This window comes from Phodopus roborovskii, unplaced genomic scaffold, assembly GCF_943737965.1.
Source record: "Phodopus roborovskii unplaced genomic scaffold, PHOROB, whole genome shotgun sequence".
Taxonomy (NCBI): Eukaryota; Metazoa; Chordata; class Mammalia; order Rodentia; family Cricetidae; genus Phodopus; species Phodopus roborovskii.
The window spans coordinates 2626490-2648083 of record NW_026126442.1 but is presented as its reverse complement, the minus strand read 5'-3'; positions in this window follow the sequence as shown (position 1 = coordinate 2648083).

The window sequence follows — 21594 nt, the reverse complement described above, 5'->3', positions numbered from 1 at the left end:
TTTTTCCTCATGTTTTATAAAAAAAAAAAATGTATGTGTTGGGGGATGTGGGAGGACAGGAGGGAAAGGGAACTGGGATTGGTATGTAAAATAAGATTGCTTTTAATTTAAGTTTTAAAAGTGTTTTCAAATGTATGTGTCTTTGTGTTTGTTTCTCCTTTGTTATTCTCTGGAATTGAATATTCAGGGACACCCCCCCAACCCCACCCCCGGGCAAACCCGGGATGCTGATATTGAAGAAATATGAAGTACTAGAATTGATGATGTACAGAACTTACTAACAGATTGACTGGGAGTCACTGAGCCTCACAAAGCAGAACTTAGCCGAGGGAACATTGCCTCCATAAGATGCCAAAGATAAGCAGTGTGCTACCCAGGCCTGTTAGTGATGGCAGGAATTTAGGATGCCAGGAGGCTGATGTTTGTTCATCAGGACTGACGTCCCTGGAGGCTCCATCCCCATAAACAAAGGAGACAACCCTGACTTAGCAGCCATTAGGCCCATCACCATATCAAAGAGCAGAGCTCCACAGGCAATGGGTCCCAACCGTCCTAATGCTGTGACCCTTTAATACAGTTCCTCATATTGTGGTGACTCCCAGCCATAAAATTATTTCACTGCTACTTCAAAACTGTAATTTTGCTATTCTTATGCCTCGTAACGTAAATATCTGATATGCAACCCCCAAGAAGGGTCAAAACCCACAGGTTGAGAATCACTGGTCTAAGGGGCAGCTCAAGGGGTCAGCACAAGGTCACAGCCACCTTTAAGTGCCCTGTGCTTATCAGGAACAGCATGATTCTGTCAGGTGGGCAAGATGAACCCAGGTAACAGCTACTCAAGAAGAACAGCACTGGTATATTTAAGAAATATTTCTGACAATACCTTCACAGTGTAAATCTCCCATCTCTCCAAGTGGCCAGACTTGCAGTCCCCTGTCTCTGCTTAAATTGTTAAAGTATGACATGGATGAGACTTAAGGATGGCTGTGATGTACATACGTTCGTGGCAGCTTCCTCTTTTAGCAATAGCCAAAGTTGGTCACAAGTTATTATTAAATAGTTTTTCCTTTGAAGATCTCTAAGTGATTTCTGACAGGGAGGGCTTATTAATATTAACTCTAGAATAATACACACTAGGCAACAGGTACACATTCCAATTACTTTTTCCTTGTTTTTCTTTCTTTTTTTCTCTTTCTTTAATTTAATTTTCATTGTTGAGACAGGGCTTTCTATGCAGCCCTGGCTGTCCTGAAATTCACTATGTAGATCAGGCTGTCCTAGAACTCACAGAGCTCCACCTGCCTCTGCCTCCTGAGTGCACACCACCATGCCTGGCTTCTTTTAAAAATCAACTTAAAATTCCCCTTATCCCCTTCCTTTCTATTCCTCCAAAACTACTGGCTATGGCCACACAAGGTCAATGTCTGCAGAGCTGGGGGACTCTTCATGGAGAATCAAGGACACAACGCAGGCTGATTTCAGGAATGGAATGCAGAGCCCATGTGATGTGAGTGTCCTTGAAAGGGTGCAGGCATCAGAAGGGAGATTTTGGGGATGGGGGCTTGGCAGGAGTCTTACACCTGTAACCCCAATACTTGGGAAGCTGAGGCAGGACTGCCAGACTGTCTCAGAATCAGAGGATGGGATACAAAAGGAGGAGACAGAAATAGAAGGCTGAGGAAGGCATCCATCAGGCCAAAGCAGACAGATTGCAGGGCAGAGGGTCAGGTGTAGTGCCGTGTCACTGTACAGAAGCAGGTACAGCTGAAGATTGTTATAAAGGCTACTATGTGTGCTAATTAGATAAGTCTGTACAGAAAGGTTAATAGGAATCTTATTTTTCACTTTTGGGGAAAAGAGTTTCAAAAATAGGAAATAAAGTATCTTGAGGGTTGGAGAGATGGCTCCTTGGTTAAGAGCACTGGCTGCTCTTGCAGAGGATCTGGATTTGATGCCCAGAACCCACAGTCATGTGTAACTCAAGTCTCAGGGTATCCCATGCCCTCTTCTGGCCTCCAGGGGCACAGGCACACTCGATGTGCAGGCAAAATACTCATACACATAAAACATTAAAATAAACAGCAATTTTTAAAAAGAAAGTTAAAATGAAAAGCCAGGTGTTGATGGCACATGCTTTTAATCCCAGCACACATGAGGCAGAAGCAAGTGGATCTCTGTGAGTTCGATACCAGTCTGGTCTACAGAGCTAGTTCCAGGACAGGTGCCAAAGCAATACAGAGAAACCCTGTCTCAAAAGAAATCCAAAAACAAAAAGAAAAGAAAGAAAGGGAGGGAGGGAGGGAGACAGAGAGAGGCCCTGGGAACCCTGACAACCCAACAACAGCAAGATCACCTCAAACCTAGATCTTGCCTTCTAAATAACATTCTCACTGGAAGAAATGGGGAAAAACCATCCTTGGAAGCAGCCTGACTCCAGGATCTAAACGATTCTGAGATCTACTGTCCTTCTAGAGATCGGGGTACACTCAAAGAACGACAGAACATGTTGAAAAGAACCAATGTAGAGGATGTCAAACACTAGACTAAGACAATGTCCTCAACAATGTAAACAGTGACAGCAACAAACTGTATCTCATCAAATAAAATGGGAAACTGTGAGTCTGTCTGGAGGGAAAAATGAGGAATGGAATATTCAATTGCTCTCCAAACATCACCCTGCAAAATCCTTGTTAATTACAAGGGGGGGGCAGGGAGAACAGAACATGATGCAAAACAAGGGGCAGATCAATCACCTGCAAGAGTATGAGGTGACGGACACACCTCTTGGATAGCTTTAAGGGTCATGTGAAAACTTCAGTCCCCCCCCCCAATGAAAGCTTAAATCTACAAAACAACTAACCAGTAATTTCTAAGAATGTGAGTCAAAGGGAGCCTGAGGCAGAGCCCCCAGAGGAGGACATCATGGAGTCCTTTGGTGAGACGTTAAGGACCGTTGAGGAGACTATCCAGGCTTGGTGAGCATAGGAGGCTGGTAGGTGGTGGGTGGGTCCCTCACACACTCCTTTTCTCTACCCTGCTTCCAGGTGGGAGAAGACAAGGAAATGAACAAAGATGGAGCCATCTTCATTGGGTGAATTTTTTCCCCCTAGTTGTGTGTCTTTGCTTTATATATTTTGACGCTATGTTATATTGCATATAGATTTCCTATCACTATTTATTTGAGATAACTATGATTAATAAAAATAAAACCTCTTTGCTGCATCTAACCTGTCTGCTCTTGAATCTTGCTTAGCCCACAATTGATATTAGGCCTCTGCTCTCTTTGTGTTTGTATGTGCTGGATTTAACCTTGCCAGTCACTTGATTCTTTTGTATATTGTATATTGTTTCTTTCCTTCTTTTTTTTTAAAGACAGGGTCTCACTGTGTAGCCCTGGCTGTCCTAGAACTCTCTCTGTAGACCAGGCTGGCCTCTAACTCACAGAGATCTTCCTTTCTCTGCCTCCCAAGTGCTGGGATTAGAGGCGTGTGCCACCACTGCCTAGCCTAGCAATCTAGAAATGTTCTAAATTTATTTATTTTATTTCTATGTGCATGAATTGTTTGCCTGCATATGTGCATGCTGTTGGATCCTGGAACTGGGGGTATGACTGTGAGCCACCATTTGGGTGCTGGGAATGGAACTTAGGTTCCACTTCTGTTGAGCACCATCTCTTGTGTAATAGTAATTGTAATAAAATATGCCAGCTGGGCAGTGGTGGCACATGCCCTGAATCCCAGCACTCAGGAGGCAGAGGCAGGAAAATCTTTAGGAATTTGAGACCAGCCTGGCCTTCAGAGTGAGTCCCAGGACAGCCAGGGCTACACAGAGAAACCGTGTCTCAAAAAACAAAAAATTCCATTTTTATCATTTGTGTGTGTACGTACTCCTGTGTGCCTGTGCATATGTGTGTGTGGGTATATACAAGTGTGTGTGTGTGTGTGTGCGTGTGTGTGTGTGTGTGTGTGTGTGTGTGTAGGCCAGGAAGTCGACCTCTTCCTCGGACCCTCTCTATTTATTTAAAGATTTATTTGTTTATGTTTATGGATGTTTTGTATATGCATCACAAGCATACCTGAGGAATCCAGAAGAGGGCATTAGATCCCCTAGAAATGAAGTAACAGTTACTTGCTGGCCACCATGTGGGTACTAGAAAACAAACCAGGGTCCTCTGGAAGAGCAGCCAGGGCTCTGAACAGCTGAGTCATTTCTCTCCAGCATGCTCTAATTCGGTGACCTTAGTACTGAACATCTGTCTATTTGTAAATCTTTTCATTATCCCAAACCTCTAGCCGTTAACCAACACCTCCTCATTCCCCAACACCCAGCTCTGTAACCTCTGATCCATTTTCTGTCTCTATGAATTTGTCTGCTCTAGGTGCTTCATGTAAAGGAGGCCACAGCATTAGTCCTATTGGGTTTGGCTTATTCCACTTAGTGTAGTATCTTCAGGTTTCGTCCATGTCAGTAACATGTGTCCGGTTCCCTTGAACAGTTGTACAATACTTGCTGTATATGGTTCCTCATCCTGTCTGTTACTCACTCATCTCTTGACCACTGCTGGGACTGTTTCTGCCTTTTGGCTCTTGTGAATGGCACAGCAATGAATACTGACCTACAAATATCTGATTAAGTCCCTGCTTTCCATGTGTTTAGGCCTATCCCCAAGAGTGGAAATGCCAGATCCCATTTTATTGTTTTGATTTTTTATTTTGCTTTTGTTTTGTTTACATTTTAGTTTCTGTCTATTGAGTTTCACTGATGGAAGTATGCAAGCTAAGAATTTGTCATAAAATAAAGAAGCATGGCCAATTTATACTCATCATTTTAATATTTACTTAGTACTATCTCTAAAGCCCAAACACTTTTTAAAAATTTGTGGCTTTGAGACAGGGTCTCTCTCTCTACGTAGCCCAGGCTAACCCCAAACTCATGATTCCATCTGCCTGTCTCCTAAGTGCCAAGATTATGGAATTAATCCCAGGTGCTTTATTTAAGTGTTTTCATATCAATTCCAGTGTTTGCTGTGTTTTTCAATGTTAGCCTCTCCGGAATGGTGTATGTGTGTGTGTGTGTGTACTTGTTACATACATGTCACATACAATACTATACATTCTAATGCATTTTGCATGAGGCACATTTACATGCTAGCTTTAATTTTTGTAGTGTATTCCTCAGCTACACCTTCTACATGACATAGGGTTATCAGTGCTTCCTGGGTTGTCTTTTTTCTCCTCTCTGTGTGTATGTCACAGATGTGTGTGTAAACTCATATATGCGTATGTGTGGGTGTGTCTGTGTGTATGGCCTAAGGATCTCTCAAAGGTCCCATCTCCCAACATGGCAGATTGTGTGGGCCATGGTTTGGGGTGAGAACACTTTTGGACCACAGCAAAATTCAGACTCTCAAGACATTTCTGTGAGGTGCCTGGCATCTGTCCACCCGCTGCCAGTGTGTGGGCTGAACTCCGCCCACTCCTCCCTGGGTCTGTAATCTCTCAGCAGAGTAGAATGACTGTTTCCCTCTACAGCAGTGTGTGTCCACACCACGCATCCCTGCTCTCCGCATCTATAAACTCCCCTCTTGCCTTTTTAATTTCTTTATCTTTTCCTCTGCATTTTTGATGAGCTTCCTCAACCTTGAAGGCTCCTACACTGATTGAATATTTTACACACTGATTCGGTTCCTTAATCTTTCTAAGGGATTAACGGCGGGTCTTAATTCTGTGATTACACTTCCAGGCTCTCTTACTGTTCCCTTTTCTCGTCAATTCTCTCCTCATTTAAGCTTTTGGAAATCTCATTCAGTGGCTATATAAAAAGTATCTGTCCTCTTGTCCTCAAGACTGTCTGCCCAAGTCCCCAAGGGACTTCTGACCTAAGGACAAGGTCCTGTGGGGTCCTCCAAAGAGACTCAGCGTTGATGGGAAGACCCAACTCTGCTTCCTACAGGTGCCACCTTGCCCCCACAGACATAATGGGCTGAGTCCTCAAACTGTGAGTTCAACTAAGTCCTTCCATCCTTCCTCAGTTGTTCTGGCCTGGCATTTGGTCATGGAAGCAAGAAAAGTCACTAGCACGGGGTTCTCCCAGGGAATTGCAACTGCGGGGCTGCTCCCAGGGAGAGGGGCAAAGCACCCACCCTAACTGCCCCCCTTCCCTTGAAACTGACAAAGGCAGATCCTTCAAGTCAGCTTTCCCCTCCAGGAGCAAGGGCTGTTTGGCTGAACCCAGTCACCATTGTCCCCTCAGGATACTCAACCCTTTCACAAGCTTCAAACCCCCACCCAGAGCCTTCCCTTAGGTTCTTCCCCAGACCCCCCCACCCCCCACCCCGCCCCAGCCCAGAACAAAGATGTTTGAACAAGTCCATAGCACAATACTAATTGGCAGATTCCTCAGGCTCCGGAGCCCAGAGGGGTTCTGAGGCCTGTCCTGCACAGCCAGGGGAAGAGGACAAAGCAAACACCTTAGCAAGCAGTAGCACTGGCTCTACTCTGTACTGTAATGTATTCAGATACATCCCCTGAAGGAATCTGCAGGCCCTTGGGGCTACAGGAAGGTCTGCGGGGGGAAACAATTTCACCTAATTGCTGAACCAGACACACCAATATAAACCGAGGCTTGAGTTTCCCCATTACAGAGCTAAGACTCCACAATATGCCCCGGCCTCCCATAGTCATTGTCTCAAAGCACTATTTCCATAAAATGTTAATAAGTAGTTCCAAAAACTGGATTCCAGTTAAAATAAATTTGAGATATTCACAGTAGCAGGTTTCCTTCCTACAGGACTCCTTAGCGTCTTGAATGCTAATTGCCTATTGTTCACTCAATCATTCCAAATATACTCAGCATCTATTGTGTGCCAAGCATGGTGGTAATGAGATTTCCACAAGGTCCGAGTCTGTAAGAAGCTCCCAGCTGTGCCTGCGAGCGCCTCAGCACTTAGAGCTGCGACATCACCTGCAAGCTAGTCAGATGCCCAGACTCTCCAGTCCTGCCTCCCAGGCCACCGAATCAGAGCCTGCATTCTAATCCACGCCAGGCTGAATACACTGTACGTGTTGAGGTTTTGAAAGTCCTGGAACATGACATCATTATAGCAGAAGAAAGAAAGATTACCTGTTGCTGTGGAGCCCAGATAAAACCTTGGGCAATAGAGAGGGCCACCTTATCCTTGGGTCAACATAGGCATAGGCTCACCAAGGTTCTGGCAATGAAAAGAATCCAGACTGTACCCTCAAACACTGTAACCCTCAGAACATGAGACCAAATAAACCCTTCCCCACCCTTAGGTATTTTATCATCATCATGCCACACTGTTGGCACAAGCAACACGGATATCAGTGTCTCAAACCCCCCAGTGCAGATCAGGTAAAATAACACCTCTCCGCAGTAAGAGTTCTCATCCCTCCTGGGTGCCTAAACTGTCACCTGAAGAGAAACAAGTTAAGGACACAGGTGTTCTTTGTAGAAAACAACCTGCAGACAGCAGGAGTCCCAGGACACCGGCCCCTTCTCCCCACCTCACCCTAGCCTGCCTCTCTTCATAGAGCAAGGGGAGGCCAGGGAGACGACAAGGCCGCTCTAGTCACTGAACTCTGAGTGGGCAGAAGGCTCTGGAGACAATAGCCGCTTTGTTTCTTGTCTGCTGCCGAGTATGGATTCAGTCAGAGGTGTCTTGGGAGAGAGGAAGCAATTATATTTGGTATTTACTGCCCTATACAAGATTCAGCTGAAAAATAATGTCATTTTTGTTGAAAAAAAATCAATTGTAACAAGGATAAAGCTTCTACATGCAAGAAAATTCTCAGCTGGGATGTGCACCTGAGCTGAGACCATAATTGCACCATCTCTGCTGTCACCCCAAACTCAATAGGAGGCCACTGGACAAAGAATTCTGTCTGATGCAGGAACCAGCCACTGGGGAAAAGGGATTCTTTCTCTAGGAATAGGTCACCTTGTTCTCCTGTGGTCACATGAGCCAAAGCCCAAACCTATTAGGGACAGGTCACCCCAGAGGACCAACAAAAGTGATTGTTCCCAGGCCAGACAACATCCTGATTCAGCAGGGGGACCAAAGGTATCCTTCTGACCACTACAAAATTCTGTGACTCCGAGGTCTAGGCAAGGGTTGGCAAACTAGAGCCTGCAGACCAGATTTATTGGTTATTTTTCCTCACCGCTGAAACCAAGAGGGAGGAAGAAGGGTTTATTTGGGCTCACAGTCTGACAGGATACAGACCATCCTGGTTTATTGAGCTCAAAGTCTGAGAGGGTACTGTCCATCTTAGTGGGGGTGGCAAGGTGCCAGGAAAACAGCAACGGGCATGTTGCGTGGCTGTCAGGAAGCAGAGAGGCATGGGTGCAGCTGCTCAGCTCTGGTTCTCTATTTATCAGTCCAGAGCTCAGTCTTTGCCATGGGACTGCACACATTTAGGGTGGATTTTCTCACCTCAGGTAACCTAATTTAAAAACTTCCTCACAGATGTGCCACAGGTTTGTTTCCATGGTGGTTCTAAATGTCATGGAGTTGACAATCAAGATTAACTTTAACACTGCATCAGGATCTCGGGTGACTTCATGGGCCCCAGAAGTTATGAATTGTTTTTTATGTTTTTAAATCTGGTGGTAAACCTAGTTCCAGGGAATTAAATCCAAATGTGGTGAGCGTCCTAGATAAATGGGCAGAACCGAGTCACAAGGGGGACTCAGCTCTAATAAACCAAATATATAAGAAAGTCTACAGCCATAGCAGTAGCCAGACAAAAGTGCTAATAAAAAGTATGAGATATCTTTTTACAGTTATTAAAATAGTAAAAAGTCTATTCCAAACCCTAATGCCTATGTTCACTGTGACCATGAAATGGCCTCTCCTCCTGCCCTGTGCAGTGTGATTGCAAAGCTGAACAGACTATTGAAAGTCAGTTTGGCAGTTGTATCAAACATCATGAAAATGCACAGACTTCTGACCCACTCATTCCACTCCTAAGAACTGGTCCAAAGAAAATAACTCGAAATAAGGAGAAGGGTTTCTGCACTGGACGATGCTGATAAAATGCAATGAGAAGAAATACAAAACCTCAGCACAGAATGATCTTTCCATGGTCCTGTCCCATGGATGCCCAGCTGTTTCAGGATCACCCCCAACTCTCCTTCACATCGCAGGAATCCTATCTCAGTCTGTATGGCTTTCCCTTGCAAAGCTTGGGTGTGGTCCTCAGGTGTTTTCTGCCCCACGGACAGAGGAAGGATAAAGCAGACAAAGAACACAGCAGATATTGTATGGTACCAGCACTTTTGTTCCCCGGTGGCATGTCTACCCTTGGCTCCTGTGAGCTGTCCCCAGGATTTGGTGCTCAGCAGAAACACATCTTTTGTTGTAGAATATTATCTTAACTGGACAAAGATGTGTTCCATTTGTTTATGTTGCGGAATACTACTTTAACTGTGTAAAGGTGTGCTACTTTTGTTTATGCTGCATTTGTTTAATGATATCAGAATGTCTATGGTACATCTGTTTCATCTTGCCTGCCTAAGGCACCTGATTGGACTAATAAAGATCTGGATGCCAATAGCAAGGGAGGAGAAAGGACAGGCAGGGCTGGCAGGCAGAGAGAATACATAGGAGAAATCTGGGCTCATGAAAGAATGAGGAGGAGTGAGAGACAGAACTAGAGAGACAGCTGGGGCGAGAAGCCAAGCAAACTCCAGCCAGTCAGACCTAGAGAAGCAGTGAAAGTAAGACACACAGATGCAAGAAAGGCAATAGTCCCTGGGGCAAAAGAGGAACAGGTTAAGTTAAAAGATCTGGCCAGAAAGAAGCCTAGCTCAGTTAGGCTGAACGTTTATAACTAACAAGAAGTCTCTGCATCTTCATTTGGGAGCTGGTTGGTGGTTAAAATAAAAAGCCTGGTCTTTCTCTGGACTAGGACTCTTTGGTCAGTCATGTGATCAAGGAGGGACCAGAAAACCCCTGCACAGAGCTGTACAGCTGTTGTGGAACCAGCAAGGCCCTTACTCACAGTGCACTGCGCCCAGTGGATGGGATGAGCAGAATGCATCCTCAAACTTTTTCCAGACAACATCCCATCATCAGCCAAGGATCATCTGCACACACTAATTCCTTAAGATGTGTGAGGAACCCTGTGTAACCATTATTACAGATGATGACCCTCTCGGCACTTGGAGGTGGAAACAAGAGGATCAGGGGTTCAAGGTCAACCTTCACCACTAAGTAATTTTGAGGCCCACCTTTGGCTAAAGGAGCCTATTCTCAAAACAAACCAACAGATGGTGATATGAAGCAATTTGAGGGGAAAAGGTCTTTTTAAAAAATCAGATACAGCATTTGGGAGACTGAGGCACATGGATGTTTGTGAGTTCAAGAACTAGCTGTCAGGCAAGTGAAATAGCTAAGGGTAAGCAGCACTTGCCTCCAAGCCAGAAAGACTGAGATAGTCACAATGCCCGTAGGTAGACGGGGAGAACAGACTCCTGAGAATTGTCCTGTGATTCCCACCCCCACCTCTCTTGTTACTATTGTAAAAGGTTTTGCATGTGCTTTTGATTCAGCATTTGAAAGGCAGAGACAGCAGATCTCTGAGAGTTTGAGGCCAGCCTGGTCTACAGAGCGAGTTCCAGGACAGCCAGGAGTACACAGAGAAACTCTGTCTTCTCGAAAAACCATTTTTAAATGAAGTTTTAGGTTCAACCTGAGTTATATGAGTTCCATGTCAGCCTGAGCGGATGACACATGAGATCTTGCCTCAAAAACAACAATATTGACACGAGCTCCATAGATCAAAGTGCACCAGAGAAAACTTATGAAGGGATGCATGAAAACCTTAAGCCCGTGCAAGCATGCAGCTGGGGCATGGTCATCTCAGTCCCACCCTGAGATGGTTGAGCATTGGTTGAGACTTAGTTCCTGTCAATTCAGGATTCTGAGCAAGGTCTGTGCTGCCATGTGAGCAAGCTCGCCAACCTCGGAAGCAGATTTGAATCCCTTCAGCTGGAGAGATCAGAGCATTAGACCTAGGAAGTGTTTGAAATGAGACTTAGGCCACAGCAGGGGTTTGTACAGGCAGAAGAGCCTAACAGAAGGCTCTACACGCAGATGGGCTTCTGTGGCAGAAAGATGAGAGGCCACAATGGAGTTCCTCGGGAACCAACCTTGAAGCACAGACGTCCCGCTAGCTGCCTTCAGACTTTCTCTGCTGTCTGTTAGGTTGACAAAAGAATCACATATTTCTCATTAGTCGTACTCATCCAGCCTCGTCCCCACCAAGACCTCCTCTTTTTAAGTTCCAGAGACTGGGGCGCTCTCGACTCCGCCAGTAGGGGGCGATAGAGGTTCCCTTGGATTAAAAGGGAAAGGCTACAACTCAGACCACATTCCACATTCACACAATATTCCATCAGTCAATTCCACTTGCATCCTGTCTGTGCACTGGGAAACATTACCAAAAATATTCCTAGGAGCATTTATCTGTGATAGCAGAGTATCAGAATCAAACTAAATGCCCATCATCAAAAGAATAAATGATATATAATATTGCTTGCAACAAAATATTATATAGCATGGAAAATGAATGAAATAAGCTACAGGTGTCAACAGGGATAAATTCTAGTGATAACACTAAAAAGCAATTCACAGAAGGCAATATTGTACAGCTTGATAATATTTTTATGAAGATCAGATAATATGTAGCTATGCAATATGTACATGTAGGTTTAAATTATTACAAAATGGTAAGAAAATGAAAATGCCAGAAACTAACTTGTGCTCACCTCCAAGAGAGGCAAGAAGGTGAAATAAGAAAGAATTACTCAGATATGGGCAAGATTAGCAGGAAAACTCTGGTTCCAAGATAGGTGGTGGGCCCATGAAGGTTGATTTTAATACCACATTAATGGATACATATTACAAATAGTTTTCTGTATGCATGAAGTAACACAAGAACTCTTTTATTTTTTTAAGAGGTATTTATTTATGTATATGATAGCTCTATCTGCATGTATGCCTGCATGACAGAGAAGGCATCAGATCCCACTAGAGATAGTTGTGAGCTGCCATGTGGTTGCTGGGAATTGAACTCAGAACCTCTAGAAGAGCAATCAGTGCTCTTAACCTCTAAGCCATCTCTCCAGCCCTCTTTTAAGTGGAACATAAATGGTTTGTGACAGCAAATAACATTCTCAGGAGGTTTCTGTGGGTTCTCCTACAGACATGTCAGGGGCTGAGGACTGGGATAGGACAGAAAGCTCTGGGCTGGGCTCCCACCAGCCTAGGCACTCTGGTTCAGATGTTCCCAACCTCATTTCAGGTAGTGAAGTCTTATCCCCACTGTGAAGTATTAAAGTAGAAATTTAATTCAACTATTGTATACACAGAGGTAGGACACCTGAAGGTAGCAAGTATTTGGTGGGGTCATTAGCGTGGGTCCCAGTGCTTCCTAAAAGAAAGAGGGACCAGGAAATACCTACACATACTCTCTGTTTCTTGCTGTGAAACCTTGTACCACCTCAGGATTCCCCCAGCAAGAAGGGCATCGCTAGATACAACTGGAACTGTAAAACCATGGGCCAAAATAAACCTCTTTTCTTTATAACTCATCTGCCTGGGTAGTGTGTGATGACAAGTGACAACAGAAAATTAACAAGTGAACAAGTACCCTGGCCCCACTGTGCGCTGTATCCCCACGTGTGGCCATTCCTCAGAAGAGCTGGGAGGGCATAACTAGCTTAGACCAGTTTCCAGTCCCGCCTCTAACTTACTGAGTATCTCTACTCAAGTTTCCCAGCCTTGACTTCCCCACTTGCACAGTGAAAGAGTGGGGATCTTGGAGTCAGGGTAGGTGATCGCCAAGACCCTCGTTCTTGCTGAGTGTGTGTGCTGGGTGCCTGGACAGACAAGGCCTGCTAGAGTTGCAGTCCTGCCCTCACCAGCCAGTACACCCAGGCCCAATGCTGTGATTTGAATCTGAAATTTCCCCCCACAGACTTGTGTTTCTGGTGCCTGTTCCTGGGTGGAGTTGCACTGTTTAAAAGGGCTGTGAAATCTTGAGGAGGTAGAGTTTAACTGGCAGAGGCAGGTCACTAGGGGAAGGTTATGTCTGGTCCCTGCTCTACCATGGGAACACTCAGCCCAACATTCTCCTGCCGCCATGGTGTACTCCTGCTGGCTGCCTGTCCTACTTTCCCCTCTGTGAGGGACTGAACCCTCTGAAATGGTGAGCCAAAACAATACCTCCTGCAGGTTGTTTCCATCATGTAGTTTGGTCACACAACACAGAAGTAGCTGGTACTTCTCAGCGCTCAGTTTCTGTGACAGATAGATGGACTAGAACTGGTAACTGCCTCACTGAGCTCCTGCAAGAGATTAATACTTGTGTCTGGCACTGATCCGGCAAGAAGCTGCCCCCACACCAGTTGGTTTCAGTCTCTGCTGTTGACTCTGTGAGCCACTAAATATATCCAGGTCCTAATTCGTGGAGCCTAAGATGTTACTTTAGTTTTAGTGGTGTTGAGGGTTTAACCCAGGCCCTTGAGCACCCTAGGCAGTGTGCTCTATCTATCTGCCTCTATCCCTGAGCTTCACCCTGGCCCCTGGGGATGTTACATTAGATGGAAAAGGGACTTTGAGGGTGGGATGAAGTCAAGACTCCTGAGATCGGGAGATGACCCAAGGTTACCTGAATGGGCCTGTGATCAAAGAAAGCAGAGGAAGACTTGTCAGCAGAGGAGGAGGCCATGTGACCACCAGTGTAGATGGGAGAGTACAGACACAAGCCAAGAGATATGCAGCTACCAGAAAGGGAGAGGCAGGAAGTTGTTTCCCTGCTCGGGCATCCTGGGGAATAGAATTCAACCCAATAAGACCCAGCTTAGATTCCAGACTTCCAAAACTACAAGGGCATCAACCTCATCCTTTTGGGGATTGTTAGAGCAACTGAAGGAAACCCAACCACAGCAGGTTCTTCCTGCTCTTTGTAGGTTGTAGATAGTCTGTGTCCAAGAAGAGACAAGTGAACGAGGAGGTAAACTGAGGCCCGATTATACAGGCTTTAAATGACAAGCAGGCAGCAGGGAGTCCCATCTGGACCAACCTGCAATGCTGTCCTGAGACAAGTGCTCACCCCTCTCGGCCTCTATCTGTCCCTATGTCAGCAATGCCCAAAGTGTGAGAGGAATCTTGAATGCTGAAGAGATGTCCAGGGACACACCTGCCCCCAGCCCACAGAGGTCCCCTCTCCTCTTCCCTGAGGCCTGTTCAAATGTGGAAGCCACCTTTCTTCTTGTTGTCCTGGTCGATTGAGTATTCATTCACGTGTTGCTCAGACACCCTTGTCTGTCTTTGCCACTTATTTACAAATGAGAAGAATAAGGAGCTGAGATTGAACACGGGTGCTTGAAGCTGCATGGCTAACAAGTGGCAGAGTTGATATTTGAGCAGACTGTCTCCAGGGCCTGGGACTCACAGGCTGTGCCATGCTGCATTATTCTCTCCCTCCTCAGAGCACAGCCTCCCAGCTATCCTTCATCACACTCATAGCACACTGCTGGGAATGCCTGCATCCCCTCCCCCAAAGCCAAGCTCCCCAGCCCATGGGCACAGGAACATTATCAGGACATGGGCCTAGAGAGTGAATGGGTTCTTGGGATTGAAGTGGCCTTAATGTCCTTACCAAAGAGACCTCGGAGAGCTCATTTGTCCTTCCCATCAAGTGAGGACATAGCAAGAATGTGTGGTCTGTGGACCAGAAGGAGAGCCCTCACCAGACAGTATCTGCTGACATCTTGATCACCTTGGACTTCATGGCCTGTGAGAAAAATTTCTGCTGAGCCTGGCATGGTAGCACACACCTTAATCCACTACCCAAGAGGCAGAAGCAGGAAGATTACTGTGATTTTGAAGACAAACTAGTCTACGTAGTAAATTCCAGGACAGCCAGAAGTACATAGGAGAGACTCCCTCTCCTCCTCTCCCCAGCCAAAAAAAAACTTTTTTGCTATTTATCAGCTAGCCATTGTTGTGGGTGTTGTTACAATGGCCCTAATAGTATACTTGCTCTAATATAAATCCAGGCTGACAGTTCAGACTGCCCTCAGCCACACATTAAGAGCACCTGTAGTAACCACTAGTAAGGGAATGACTAGACGAAGATTTAAATAGGGATAGGGGGAAGGTGGGCAGCAAAGGCCCACGCACTGAGCCCTGACTCTTGTCTTACATGGGACTCTGTGGACACAGAAAGGAACTTAAACGATTCCCTGAGCCCCAGAAGCCCAAGATGTCTGAGCAGACAGATCTTGAAGCTGATTACAAAAGCCTGGGGTGCCACTGTCTGCCATGGCCCAGACAAACCCTGACTCACACAGGGAAATCTTAGTGAGGTCACACACAACAGACAATATACCTGACAGCCCATCTTTGAGACTCAAAGTTGACCACACCAGCAGGGCAGGCGGCGACAGTGGCCAGCCAGCCCCTGCCCACAGGCTCTTCCCCTCCCCATTCAATCAGAAGCCAGCTGAGTTGTGTGGTTAGGCCCTAGAAGAGGCAGGTGATTCAGACATGGTCCCTGAACACAGGATTTCACTAGCTGGTAGGCAAGGTGAATCTCGGATGCCATCACTGCCCACTCTGAACCTGTAGGAGAAGGGATACAGGCTGCCAGATGACAGCTTCCAAGCACATGTGGGACCAAACCTTGACTTTGCAGGTTCGAAATCCAATGGCTAAGGTGAAAGGGTTGTAGACAGAGGGTTTTTGTTTTTTTGCCCCAGAACGGCTCTCAAATAATCACTCAGAGGATTAATATTACTTACAAATGTTCAGCCAATAGCTCGGGCTTATTGCTAACTGGCTCTTACATTTTAAGTTAACCCATATTCCTTATCTATGCTCTGCTACATGGTGGTACCTTCGCAGTCAAGTCCAGACTCTGCCCTTCTTCCTCCCAGCATTCTCCTAGTCTGGCTCTCCTGCCTAACCTTATTCTGTTCAGCTATTAGCCAGTCAGGTTCTTTTTTAAAACCAATCATAGCAACATACATTCACACAGTGTAAAGGAATATTCCACAGCAAGGAGTCGTGTCTATCACCCATTGGCGAGTAGCCAAGCTGGGACTGGGAACCGGGACCACCCTTTCCCAGTTTGAAAGGTAGAAATCTTGGCAGCTTCATAAGTACCTACTCTCCATGATACTAAGATTTGAATAACAACAGACAAAAGGATTTGATGGTCTCATTCATGAGGTGGCCCCAATTCTGTCACAGTCAGCTCAGTCTAGGACCTGCTGTCCAGAGAGGCAGGCACATGGCAGGGGGCCAGAATCATGGCTTGCCCCTCTATAGTGGGGCCTCTTTCCTGGAGCTGATGGCTACCCTGATGGGTTCCAGATGACTGGGCACACCGGAGGGCACACGCCAAGACTGGAAGAGTCCTGTATTTGTACCAGGTAGGAGGTTTAAGGGTGAGTACAGGGGATGCGTATGGACCACAGCCTGGGAAGTGCCTAGCACCCTGACTCCAGTTTTCTCCTCTGTAAATGGCAGTTTGGGTTGTAAGAGCAGAGCCGACTGATGCAGGCAAGCTCTGAGCATGCTGCTCCACGTCCTAAGAGCTAGCTAGTGTCGGCTGCTGGCTGCATGCAAACAGTGACTATAGCCAAGGACTTTCTAGAGTAGACAGGTCCCAGACAGGATGTGCAGGGCCCAGAAGGCCACAAGGGCTGGGGTTGGGGGGGGCCACTAGTCAAGGTTGAATCAGACAGGACTGTAAGTTAGAACAAACAGAGCCTGGGGCAACTCAACCAGCTGGGGGATCAGACAATGAAGGATATAAATGATGGATGTCATCAAAACAGAGCTGGAGGTGGATGGTGTAGGTTTTAGTGAGGAAAGTCAGCACTGCCCTGGAGCACTCTCCCCCAAGCATCTAAACAGGCTGCTCAGCCTCCCCCTCCCTCCGCACCTAGTACAACCTGTAAAGCCACCAGGCAGAGGTCACTCACTTGGTTTTGCTTATTGCTGCTAGATTTTTGTTATCGTCCTCATCTGTTTGTTCTGAGACAGGATCTTGCCATGTAGCCCAAGCTAACCTCAAGTGTTTGGTCTGTCTACTTTCTTTTTTGGTGGTGTCAAGGATTAACTTTAGGGTCTCACATGTCTGAGGCTAGCACTCCACCACCGAGCCGTTGCTACACATAACAAGTTTCTGTATTGATTCTTTTTAATCACAAACTTTTTAACTAAAATCAAAATCTAATAACCTTTTACAGCTGGGAAAACTGAGGTCAATAAAGGCAGAGGCACTTGGTCAAGGCCCAGAGTTAGGCAGCCTTCCCAGATCCAGGCCTTCTCCCCTACCCTGTTAGGTCATCCTCCAGGATGCTGAGGCTGGGCCAAGAGCTGGGGTGGTGCTGGGTTTGGGGCTAGGGCAGGGGCTGGGGCCTGTGACAGAGGGTAGGAAGACAGCTAGGCCCTACTGGGCTCTCCCACTACTGGGAACGGAGTACAGCCTGTCAGAGGTGGGGCCTAAGATTTACACACGAAGGCATTCATCATCATGCTATTTGTAATATTGAAAAGTTGGAAGTGACCCAGAAACAGGCTCATAAATTATGCCACAGCCTTTCAGGGGACTGTAAAGCAGCCACCCAAGTTCATCTCTCTGGAGACTGCTAAACACAGACACTCTGGGGAAAGCTGACCCCAATTTTTAAAAGAATTATTCTGGAGAGGCTTTGGGCAGTGGTTAACGGGCGGTCATTGTTGTTCTACATAAGGGTCTTCCTCCTCCCCTGTTTTTGTTTTTCACAATAAACATAAACCTATGAGTATAAACAGAATGTAAGATGCTCTGCTGGGGCCGAAGGGTCCTTACAATGTCTTTTCTCACCCTTGTGTTTCCAGATCCTGGGAATGTCTTAGCTTAACACTGATAAAGCTTTTTTAATCCATCTCACAACTCAGCCACCACATATTAATAGACTCTTAATTGCTGAGCCAACCATTAAAAATTCTGAAGGTATCCTAATACATATTTGCATTTAGGAAAATGCAGTTCAAATGCTCAGAGTTCAAAGCCCCCAGAAGATACTATTTGTGTTTTCATGCTCTCTAGATCATCCTTCATATTCCAGGAAGCAATGTGCCAGCTCTTCCTTCCTCCTACCGAGACCTAACTGCCTCTTCCCCTTGCCCCTGGGCTTATCTCTAGTATTAATAATCTCAGGCAGTGTGTGTGTGTGTGTGTGTGTGTGTGTGTGTGTGTGTGTGTGTGTGTGTTGCCTGTATGTATGTATGTGTACCACATGCATTCATGGTCCCAACAGAAGCCAGAAGAGGGCATCAGATCCCCTGACACTGAAGTTATAAACAATTATGAGCTGCCAAAGGGGTGCTGGGAGTCAAACCTGGGTCCTCTGGAAGAACAGACAGTGCTCTTAACCACTAAGCAATGTCTTCAACCCCAAAGGCTGACTTTGAACTTGATTTCTCTCAGTTCCAGTTTCCGTTCTGTAAAGACATGTCCAATGTGTAACTCTTAGCATCTCAGTTCCTTCATGGCATCTAGTGCCTGAATCTGTTCTCTGCTACCAGTCATACAATGCTGCAGACTGGGTGCGTTCTAAAGAAAAGAAGTTGATTGTATTTTAGTTCATGGCTTGGGTTCAGGGTTGAGAGGATGCATCTGCCAAAGGCCTTCTTGCTGACAGAGTTCCAAGGTGGCCCAGGGCACCACATGGCAAGAGGAAGGATGCACTTGAGAGAGCCAGGCCAACAGATGTGTACTGAAGAACTGCTTCGGAGGTGAAGAGCCTGTTAAATCCGTTAATCACACGAATGGGGAACCCTGACTTCCCAGGATCTCATGCAAACTAAATTGCAAGTGGAGTTTCAGACAGACAAATGGACTGATACTTTCTAACTGGACAGTCTGGGGACTCTGCACCCATGGGATCCTGCAACATCTCAGAATCGTTCAAAGAGTGGCAGCATCTTTTCAAGGAGGTAGTGAAACAGACCAGGCATCCTAAATGGGCAAATCTTTATGGGCTCTTGGTGCCTCATTAAATGTCCAAGCCCCCTCCCACTTCTGAACCAGTTTTTCTTCCTGAGCAGCCAGCCCTTCGGAGGAGCTCTGATTGTACTGTAAATGACAGTGTCAGAGGTATCTGAAGGCACCTTCGTCTTGTGTCGTGGTAGCCATATTTTTGTGGGTTATGGATCCTGAGCAGCTCCTCTCTCTCCATCTCCATGGTTTCTAGAGAGGGCCCAGCAGAACAGCTTCCCTGGGGCCATGCCTCAGTCTGTACTGATGTTTGTCTGGCATGGGAATGCGCTCAGCTCTCATTGGTTTTCAGCCCCTCTCCCAGCGGAAGCCCAGCTGGCCTCAGATCCTGCTGAGCCAACTCCTTTCAGATGTCCCTGCTCCTCCTAGGAAGTCAGAGCTACAAATAGGAGCCTTGTCTCAAAGTCAGACCCAGAGAAGTAGCGGGAGATGGGGAGGTGGCACACTTAGGGAACCATGAGAACAGGAGGTAGACATGAACGAGGCTCCTCTCAGCTTACACGGGGTGCAAACATCCCCATTTCCTGGCTCAGCAGTTCTGCCTGTGACTTCTGTGCTCAGAGTACCTCCATCACCTGTCTCTGGTCACTTCCGTCCAGTACTTGACATCTTGATGGCTTGGGCTCGTCCACATAGTGAACATAAAGATAAGAATCTACTCAGTAGGTGACCCCAGACAAAAATCCTGTTGGGAAATAGGGTGTAGAGACAGACATGGTCGAGTTTGGATCTCCAGTGTTCCCCAAGACTTGGTTTTCTAGGAGACAGCAGCCTAGTAGGTGGGTTTGAGGACACTGAGGCCCATCTTCATAGGGGATCATGGAACTGCACTGCCTTCCTCTACTCTTCTGCATCCTGGCCATGGGGAGCACTTTTGCCACACATTCCTGCCATGATGTCTGCATGTTTGTTTACAGGTTCAGTCTTCAGAGCAATGTGTCTCCATGCCCCAGATCCCAAAAGTAGGAAAGCCAACCAATCATGGGCTGGAACTCCAACACTGTATGCAAAACACCGTTCTTCCTTTATAAGTTGATTGTCTTGGGTATTTATTGCTGTAAATAAGGATCAGGATAAACAAATAGGCCGAATAGATGTTTATTCAGGGAGAAATAACTTACAACCTAGACAGATGAACACCAGGAAATTCAACCCGATCCTCTCCTGTCCGAGTCACGCCAGAAAGAGAGAGCCTTTCCTGGCCCCCTCTGACCTCCTTCCACAGGTCACTTCCGCCCATGGCTCCACCCCCCAATGGGCGTGGTCAGTGCCACAGAAGGAGACAAAGTGAATAAATACAGGTATTTATTATAGTAGCAGAAAGGTGACTAGTATAGGAAAACAGACAATAAAGGGTGTGGTGTCAAGTTTGCATGCCCTAGGGAACTCTGGGAAGTAGTGTCAAATACACACCTCCGGTGGTTTCACCCTACACTTTCCAGGAACAAGGAGCTGGGACTGCACAACAGTCTGCTTGACATTGGAACTGCCGGGAGGGTACTTTTAATCTCCAGTGCTGTGGCCTGCCTGGCAGGCAAGACAAATCCTCAGTTCAAGAGCTTTTTGGAAATCAGGTATTGGTCACAATGGTCAGGGATAGGTTACCTGCCACATCTATGTAGGTGGCTGTTCTGCCTGCCAGACTCTGTGCAGTTAGTGCCGCTCCTCCCAGCCAGGAGGCAGGATTGGGGGCACTGGGACCCCCGCCAGGGAAGCCAGTTCCCACACAGAATGTTTGCAGCCAAGCCTCACCCAGGGATCCCACAGAATTTGATGGTGTTTTCTATTCTCTGCCCTTCATTGGCAGTACTCAGGTAAGGCAAGCACTCCCTAGAGAAGCCCTTGATGAGCCTGAAGCACATGTGCTATGTCGCTTCCCAGAGTTCCCAGTGAGAGGCAACAAGAGGCCACCCGCAGTGGTCACTTGTAGGATCGCATCTCCTCACTAGCAACTCTCTGGTCCGTGCCCTTCTTTCTTACTCTTTTTGCGTGTCCTGGGATTGCCTTTCAGATAAACTGCTTGTCCTTCCTCTAAGGAGCCTGCCTTCAGCAGCAGGCAACCTTGCACAGTGACACTAGAATACTTCTGGAGAAGTCACACGCAAGGCAGAAGGATGCAAAGATGGCCACTCTTTACAAATCACACACTGTTTAACACAGTCCTAACCAAAATCGCAGCAGAACACCGTGCTACTTTTTTATGAGGCAGAGTCTCACTACGGTGCCTGTGGTGGTTTGATTGCAGTTGGCCCCCATAATCTCATAGGGAGTGGCGCTATTAGAAGGTGTGGCCTTATTGAAGTAAGTGTGGTCTTACTAGAGGAAGTGTGTCACTGTGAAGATGGGCTTTGAGGTCCCATAATGTGCTCAAGATACCACCCAGTGTCTGAGTCTACTTCCTGTTGCCTGCAGAGATGTAGAACTCTCAGCGGCTTCTCCAGCACCATGTCTGTCTGCATGCTGGCATGTTTCCCGCCATGATGACAACGGACGGAACCTCTGAAAC